At 47.9% G+C, this 9,158-nt stretch overlaps 2 long non-coding RNA genes across 2 annotated transcripts; both read right to left on the bottom strand.

Annotated features, from left to right (window-relative positions):
- Positions 1-525: 525 nt before the first annotated feature.
- Positions 526-1,246, bottom strand: LOC147977612 (uncharacterized). The gene is made up of 2 exons (XR_015599470.1): positions 1,085-1,246; positions 526-994 (listed from the first exon to the last, which is right to left on the bottom strand). It is a non-coding gene; the product is annotated as an uncharacterized LOC147977612 (long non-coding RNA).
- A 4,456-nt stretch (positions 1,247-5,702) lies between these two features.
- LOC147977611 (uncharacterized) lies at positions 5,703-6,609 on the bottom strand. Its single transcript, XR_015599469.1, has 2 exons — positions 6,475-6,609; positions 5,703-6,374 (listed from the first exon to the last, which is right to left on the bottom strand). It is a non-coding gene; the product is annotated as an uncharacterized LOC147977611 (long non-coding RNA).
- Between the last annotated feature and the right edge of the window lie 2,549 nt (positions 6,610-9,158).

Genomic DNA, 9,158 nt, shown 5'->3' with positions numbered 1-9,158 from the left:
CGGTGACAACGGCGCATCGGCGGCTCGTTCTGGCGGCAGCAAAGGTCATTCGGTGGTCCATGGACCTTGATGTATTTTTTTTATTATGCTTGTACTGCTTTGTGCTTCCGGTGAATCTTCATTTTAGTATAAACCTTTTCGGATAGAAATCATATGTCATACAATAAAATTATAAATTTACATTTAGTTTCCACGTTGACATGCAAAAGAAGGAGGCTCATTATACTGTGAACAAAATTCAACTTCAAATTTTGTCGAGCTGACTGACTGTTTTTTTCTTTTCTTTTTTGAGTCAACTACAGCGGGCAAAAGCCAACCTGAACATATTTTTTATCTTTTGAAAAACAAAAGAGCAGGATCAGCTGTTGGATCAGTAGATAGGAGATCGGCCGCCAAGAAGATATACAGAAGAAGTCACTGGCTTACCGAGTCACTGGGATAGCCTTACTGACTTGCTGGGTATTACAACCGAGCTAAGCCCATTTGCAGTAATAGCTTATGAAATAACCTGTTCCTACAAGCGGTAAAAAAAGGGGAAGGCCAGAAAAACAAAAATATTATAGAGATTGCCAGGTGGAGCACCAGTAAGAAACCCATTGCGAATGCTCGCTCTCGAACAACAACTATGAGAAGAAGAAGAAACTACTAGCACGTGATACAAATGTTTTAAAAAGTTGGGGAGAATAGCACAAATTACAACCGAAAGGCAGCACCTGCGCCAAAGATAAGCATCATCCCAAACCATCAGCCATCAGCTTCCAATTAACCACCGGAGGCGCCAGATGAACGTCTTGGCAGGAGTCACCACATCACCTGTGGTTCCTCGGTGTCTTGCCCCGCGGGGCCGGAGGTGTCCGTCCTACTTGCATCCCTCCTCCCCCGTTTCCTTCTGCCCCATTATCTTCTCCCCCTGGCATAGCCCCCTGATCAAATTGCTTTCCTCCTCCCCTTGTCCCGGCCCCAGCGCTCTGACCAAAGTCACCAAATGCACGCCCTGATGCCATCGCAACAAATTATATGTCAAAATGGGCATCCACTTCCAAAATATAAGAACTAGAACTGACTCGTCGTTGCGTTTGCATACCTTTGCAAACAGCAGAGCATGGGAATGGCAGCAGGGAGCAGCACCACACGATCACCAGAAGCATTGCCACGCGGCGTGTGAGCGAGGACGGAGAAGAAGATGACCGCTTCATGGTCGATCCGACGATCCAATACTGCTTTTCCAGCTTCAGTTCTGAAGAAATGATTCGATCTCTCTTTGTGGTTGTGGCTGCGCTACTCCTCCTAATTAAGTACTCGGGCATCAACGACAAGTGTGTCAGGTCAACAGATTGTCTGAACATCTTGATTAACGTAATTAATGTAATCACAACTTTCAATGCCGCCATTGAAGATTGTAGCTAATAGCTGCTCGGAGACCCCAAGTCAAGAGCTCAAAGTCGTCTGTGTCGACACTCAATCTTTGGTGCCACTGCATCTCAATGGCAGTTGCAGGCTTGAAGCCTTGAACCAGTCAAGCAAAATTGCTGGTAAGTGTAAGTAACATAGAATTCGAGGCATGTATGGCCACCGAAACGTACGTTTACAGTGAAAATATTTACTACCACTACTCCTGCAACTCCGCTTCCACTACAAGCTGCTAGTGCTAGCTGAGCAACCGCAATCGAGAGCGGATTATCTACTTCCTCCGGTCCTTTTTACTCTAAATATAAGAATTGTCTGAAGTCAAACTTCATAAAGTTTGACCATATTTATATGAAAAAATATCGACACCTACCATGTTAAAGTTATACAATATGAAAATTTAAGTCATGACGCATCTAATGATATTGATTTCACATTATGAATGTTGGCATTTTTTTTCTATAAAGTTGGTCAAACTTTACGAGGCGTGAATTCAGACAAATCTTATATGCAAACTAAAAAGGACCGGAGGGAGTACCATGCACGGGATATCCCATGCCTGTTCTGGCGCCGTGGTCAGGTTGTGTGTCAAAACCATTAGTATCAGGTCCACGCATGCTCCACCTCCCTCTCTATAACTCTATCCTAGAAATATCTCCTCTCTTATTTCTTTCTATGTAAATTTAGATGCCTGATATCTTGTGAAACAAAAGTTTGATTTACATTCTATTTGGACAAATGTGTTTATTCCACGGTGATATTCAAAACAAGACCAATATTCACTTTTTTTTAATATACTCAAGAGTGTTCTTCTTTTAAAGTCCTAATCTTAAGGAACACAAATATGCAAACGAATTGTAAATCAAATTTTCGATTCAAAAGATAAAATGGATTCTAACATTAAAATCATAGGAAAAAGCATGGAATGGTAGGAGGAGAGAGGTGAGATGAAAAAGGAAGGTTGACAGTGTGGAAAAGAGTGACCAGTTGATGTGACCCATTTGACATGCATGCATGAACACGAATCTACATCATACATGATCAACGGCCACTACATGCATGGGATATCCCGTGCATGGTAGATATGTTTTTCTCAACCGCAATCCAGATGTTGGCCGCACATTTCGGAAGTTCGCAGGATTTTTTTTAGGGAAGTTCGGAAGTTCGCAAGATTGACAAAGCAATCAGAGTGGCGAAAGCGTGGTGGGCCCATAACCTCGAAACCTGGCTTTGATAAATTTTCGATTTTTGATGAATTTCGAACTAGGCTTCAGTTGCTGGCATGTTCCCCCTTTTTGGGTTGTTCAGCCCATTTCCATATTCATGAAATTCGCACTGGGCTTCAGTTTCTCGCGTGGTCCCTTTCTCTTTTTTTGCCGCGCGGATCCATTTCGCCTTGTAGTTTTGTTTTGACTGTTTCTTCTATTGGTTGATGCATATGAGCATGCACATTCGGAATCTAGAAATCCGGCCCCTCAATCGCCCGCAGATGCACCCAGACGCGTCCGCGGGCTCTGACCTTGCACGCCTTAGATTAGCCACTTTGCATCCGCCTCTTTCATATTTCAACGTCTAGATCCATACAAAGCATTGAAAAGTAATCCTACGTACTACAACTACGTGCTGCCCTAGCTACTCTTCATCGTCGGAGATGTCCACGACAATGGTGCCGGGTGTCGGCTGGACGGGCGGGTAGGAGGGCTCCGGCTCATCCTCCTCCTGCTCGACCTCATCCATGTAGGCGAACATCTCCGCCTCCTCTGCAGCCTCTTGTGCCTCCATCTACTGCCGGCGACGGCGTCTTGCCTCTGCAGCCAACTCCGACCGGAGGGAATCGAGGATGGCATGTTGCTCCGCCTGCAGATCCCCGTCGTCAGCGTCCCCACATCCTCCTCCTCCGGCTCTTCCTCCTCCTCCTTCTCCAACTCCTTCTCCGGTCAACTGCATCCGGAGGTAACCCCGCGGCGATCCGGGCTTCGCGCCTAGCTCGGATCTGCTCAAGGAGCTCGAGCTAGCGCTCCGGCGTCAGAAAGGGCTCGCTCCTCACCCGGCAGCTTGGGGGCATGGCTACTAAGCGAACGGGTGGATTGAAAAGTGATGGCGGCGATGGACAGGAGGAGGAAAATGTGGATGGATGGTAGGGTTTCGGTGCCGGGGGTCGACTTAAATAGCCGGGCAATGCACTATGCTGCCTGCCGGAGCCGCGCCATCGGTCCAACGGAGGAGACGAGCTTTGGACCGCTGGGTTTGAGGGCGTTTTCGGCTGAGACCCCTTCGTCAGTCCCACGGGGCGGGCGGGCCCGGGGGTCCCATATCCGCCACATATTTGGGCTGGATATAGGGGGTGCCGATCAGCTCGGGTGTTTGAGGGCCGTTTGAAAGGCCCGTCTGGGTCAAAAAATCATGACCAGGCAGTGGCCGGTCGGTCCACCCGGACGTATGGGACGGGTTTGAGAGGTCCGGTTGTAGATTCTCTAACCTTGTCTAGAAAACGTAATTTTTAACCTGAAGAGGAAAACATAGTCTTGGATGAATACTTCACTTTGTATTGTAGTTTTTTTTACGGGCACATTATCGAGATTTCCAAGCCGTGCATGTATCATTGTTAGGGCATCTACAACACCCGCCACTTGACTAGTCACTTATAGAGGAGAGGAAAAGATTATTAAATTGAAAAACATGTAAGCGACTAGCCGCTTATAGAGGAGAGGAAAACATTATTAAGTTGAAAAACATCTAAGCGACCAGGTCTTCCAACGCAAGACGCTAACTGCCGTTGCTAATCGAACGCTAATTACACTGGCCATGCGCCTCATGCATGAAAGAAAGGAGCGAAGTGCTCGATGCTTCTCTTTGCGTCGACGCATCGTTCGGCTCCTGGAATTGAAGGCCTCAACAGCCGATCGACCAGGAATTCAATAGGGAAGAAATCCTGGCGCCTCTCTAAGCACCGTGCGTTGGAGATGCCCTTAGTGGTTTGGTGATTGTGACTTTGTAAGTGGTCATACAGCCAATCATCCTTTTTTTAGCTCCTCTCTCTCACTTCCTAAGACAAAATGTAGCACAAGGCACACCCACACATACACACGCGCGCGTGCAGAGAGAGAGAGAGAGAGAGAGATGGCCAGTAAGAGAGAGGGGACCAGAAACGAGCTGCGACAAGCAGCCATCAGCAAGAACATAACAGCCATCAACACTAGATCAGACTGTGAAGAGCAGGGACTGCCTTTATTAGACCAGTTGAAAGGAGATTCTATGTCGAGAAGACATAGAGAAGAAGTCACCATCTTGGCTTGCGATCACTCTGCACCTTGAAGAGTTAGGAGCGTTGTAAACACTATAGAATGATCTCCCACCGCCTAGCCACGTCGTGACAAGGAGAGCGGCAGATTGTGCCGTAGGGCAATGAGTTTCGCCGAGACAGCCCATGCACCTCCTCTTGGCCTCACCAAAAACTACCGTCATTGAAAGGGTGCACTTGAGCACTATGAAAGGTAACGAACCCTCAAGTGTCGTCGAAGGGAACCAAACACTAAGACCTCGTCGTCCCACGAGCATCATTGAGAGTAGGTTGACCAACAAAACCAAGACTACCAAGGTATCGACGGTCGCCACAGAGCACTTCCACCGCCACCACCAGACGCAACCAAGGAGAGCTAACAAACCAAACGCGGCACAAATGAGATGCCAAACGACTGACAAGGGTCAATGATTCCAAAAAAACTGCCCCAACGGGGCAACTTTTTTCGGAGACGTCATCGTTGTCCGATCCAATATGGATCTAGGGCTTTTAAATGAAGAATAAATCGAAGGAAGAGCTGGAGGTTCACAATGATGGCTACAAGGAGGGAAACAACACCCAAAGGCCACTGAAAGTATTTCATCCCGGACATAACAACATCATGTCGGCTGCCAAGTCCAGAAAAGCACAGGACTCATCATTCTCCTGCTAGTCAGTGGCGAGTGTCCTCGCTAGGTCCATCAATAGCCCCCCCCCCCCCCCCCCCCTCCCATGTCATAGTCACACACCCTGAGCACCGGCTTCGACAAAAGTCTGATCTATCATGGTTGTCGCACCAACCCAAACCACAACCACTGACCACAACTGCAACCACCGCCATGACACACGCTCCGCCAGCAAAAACCACCATCGTCTCAGCGAGCCACGACCCTTACCCCAAAAAAAACAGAGTTGCAGCATCGCACCTAGACCACCGAGCGGTCCCGAGCACGCGCACCCGTGCCACGTGCAACCGCTCGCCGAATCTACAAGACTTGGTTGTATATATATCGTGTAGTTCGAATTTCACTACACTGCATATGTGCATTGTTGCTATTCCACTTTCTTGGCCGTCTAATGGACAAGAATTGTAAAAACCGAACGGAAAATCATGAAACTCTTGCTTTGGTGAAAACGAAAATGTCTAGGAGAAAAAAAATTGAAATTGAAGGAAACTAGTTCGTGATGTCCAAACATACAATGCCACTAATAATTGTACAAAGTTGGTTGAATCAGGCAATCTCTCCTCTTCTACCGTTGTTGCAGCCCCGGGTGAAGGTTCGTGGGACGTTGTTCTGAACCTTGTGTCGGGTAGGTTCTTATGGTACTGGAAGTGCCGTACCCGCCTTGTGCGGCAGAGTGTAGTCATGTGCACACCCCGGGCAGTCCTGTTGCTTCGGTGGCTCAGGCGTCGCAAGTGGAGTACCTGCCGGAGGCAGACCGTAGACATGGTCACACCCCGGGCAGCGATGTTGCTCCGGCGGCCCGGGCGACTCAAGTGCCACACCCACCAACGGCGGTGGAGCGTAGTCATGGCCACACCCCGGGCAGTAATGTTGCTTCGGCGGCCCGGGCGGCGCAAGTTCTGGCAGCGGAGCGTAGTCATGGTTCTGTCCCCTTGATTTCCCGGGCATAGGTGATTGCGGCTGTATTCCTCGTCCGCGCCACCAGGTTGGAAAATTAAAGCCTGCACACCACCATGGGCCGAGATGCAAATCACATCACAACTAGTGCCAGTATGAACATCGACTCCAAAGATAAAAATAACAGGGTCCGCCAGGGGTTACCTTTGGGCCTAGCGGCACAGCATGGCAGCAGGAAGCACCATGCGATAATAGGCAGGAGGAGCACGGCGCGTGCGAGCCAGGACGAAGAAGCAGATCGCCTCATTATCGATACCAAACTACTAGCTTGGTATTAGCCTTGTGTCTCTAGACAGTTCCCAACGTACGGCTTCTTTTATAGGAGTTACTGACATTTTCATCAATTAGTGGGTGATTGCAGGTCAAAGTCATCTCTCAGTACGTATACGTACCGAATATTCATCCTTTGCCAAATTGCCAAATTGCAGCGTCTCGGAAGTTGAGCGATGCTTGAACAGCCAACGGGGCAACGGCTTCTCTGACCAGATCGATGGCACTGGCATTTATCAAGTGATTCTAATCTAACCATGCTCTTCGTTCGATCTAATTAACCATGCTCTGATCACCGCCATCTACACTTCTGCACTGCCATTCTTCCAGTCTAATCTAGCCCAAGTCAAGTGCTCCAAGTCGTCCCTCTGCTTGTCCGTGATGTCCCATCCATCCCAGCGCATGGCTTGAACTGAATCGGTCAAGCAAACCTGCTGTTAAATGATAATGACTGTATGTAACATGAAAGAATTCCTTATTTAATACTATCTTAAATTTTGCTTCCCTATTTGACACTGAAAAACTTTTTTTTTCCTATCTAACATCGAATCTGATACAGAGGCTGGGGTAATCCTCCTTTTCTAAAAAAAATCAAATATTGAATCTAATTTTTTTTGTCATTTATGACATTTTTATCCATTTTGAACCTCAATGGTGTTAAATGACACATCAAAAGACCATTTTCCCCATATATGGTATGTGGCCAAAGTTTGTGCGTGGAGGTCGTGTGGTGATGGCTCGCGCACCCTGTGCAGCGGCAAGGCACATATCTTGTGCGGCATGGCGTGCAGCAGATGGCCAGCAGAGATGTGGAACGACGAGGCGCATGGGGCCAGAGATGCGGCGGCACACAACGGCTAGGAGAAACATGTTTGGCAGCCGGGAGGGCGTATGGTGCCATTCTTGGTCGCACATCCTAAGTCGCTAGGATGTCGACCCGAGCCTGTGTCACGCACGTCCTCGCTTCAACAGCAAGCCAGCACCCCTCACTTCTTCCTCCTCGCATTCTCAATGACTTGTCTGAGTATATCTCAACTCCTTTTTCTCCTAAATCAGACCATGAAGCTTGACCAAATTTATCGAAAAGGGTATTAAAAGTCCATATGCATTATTATTCAATAAAGGGCCATTCTCTCTTGATTCTGGATCATTAACATTGTGACTAGGATCGCCAAACTGACTATGTGTGGCCATTCGCTAAAATATTGTACTCATTGACACGCAAGAACAAAAGGGAAATGCTGGTGGTGGGATATCATATATTCCAAGGAGGATTCCAACACGTAAATACCCTCATTAGTGTGTTAAATAAAATGTTCTGCCTGATATCAAATCTCTTAACTCTTCTACAAACCAACTATTATGGCATTTCTCGTCCTCACATGCATGCATTTGTTTTAATTGCAATGGATATGGGATACATACATTGCTTTAGTTGCAAGGTCAATATGTATTAGCTAACGATTATGCCAAGATACGGAGAGATGTAAGATTGGCATGTATACTCAACTTTCCACATTACAAAATAAGACTTGTTTGAGTAGTCCGAGTACAACTGGGATGGCCTCACTGGTCGAATTCGATAGTTTCACTTTGTTTGGGTTTACAACCGAACTAACCCCATTTCCACTAATTGCTTATGAAAATAACGCTTACAAGCGTTAAAAAGGGGGGAAGGGAAGAACAAAAATAATAAAGAGAGTTGCGAGTTGGAACACTAGTAAGAAACCTGTTGTGAATGATGTTCGCTCTCGCACGAGCACTATGAGGCAAAAACCTACTATTATGAGATACAAATGCTTGAAAAAGTTAGGGATCACAGCACAAATTACAACGAAAACCAACACTTGCTCTAAAGATAGAGGCATCATCCCAAACCACCTTCGGGGAGACAAGCACCAATCAGCTTCCAGTAACCGCGCCATGCCAGGAGCCATCACGTCACCTGTGGTTCCTTGACGTCTTACTTGGCTTCCTCCTTCCCTGTTTTCTGCTGCCCTGTTTCCTTCTCCCCCGGAGCCCTCCCCACCCCCCCCCTGACCAAAATGGTATCATTCTCCTCCTGGGCCATCCCCAGCCCCCTGACCAAAATGGTATCATTCTCCTCCTGGGCCATCCCCACCCCCCTGACCAAAATGGTATCCTTCTCCCCCAGGGCCCTCCCCGCCCCCCTGACCAAAATGGTATCCTTCTTCCCCGGGGCCCTCCACACCCCCCTGACCAAGATGGTATCCTTCTCCTTTTGGGCCCTCCCCATCCCCCTGACCAAGATGATTTCCTCCTCCCCCTGGCCTCTCCCCAGTCCCCTGGCCAAATGCACGCCCTGGTACCATCACAACAAATTATATGTCAAAACGGGCATCCACTTTCAAAATATATGAACTAGAACTGACACATGGCAAAGTACCTTTGCAAACCGCAGAGCATGGACTTAGAGCGGCGCCGCTGACGCCGACGCTTAGGTTGCTTCTTGGAGGGGTCATCCCCCGTTGTTCCGTCGCCATTGCCTTCTTTGGGTGTATCCACCATATATATGTCATATGACGAGGTGGCTTTCC

The sequence above is a fragment of the Triticum urartu genome, chromosome 3A (genome assembly GCF_056163025.1).
Source record: "Triticum urartu cultivar PI428250 chromosome 3A, HENAU_Tu73, whole genome shotgun sequence".
NCBI classification, from domain to species: domain Eukaryota; kingdom Viridiplantae; phylum Streptophyta; class Magnoliopsida; order Poales; family Poaceae; genus Triticum; species Triticum urartu.
This window is presented reverse-complemented; position numbering and strand designations above follow the sequence as displayed.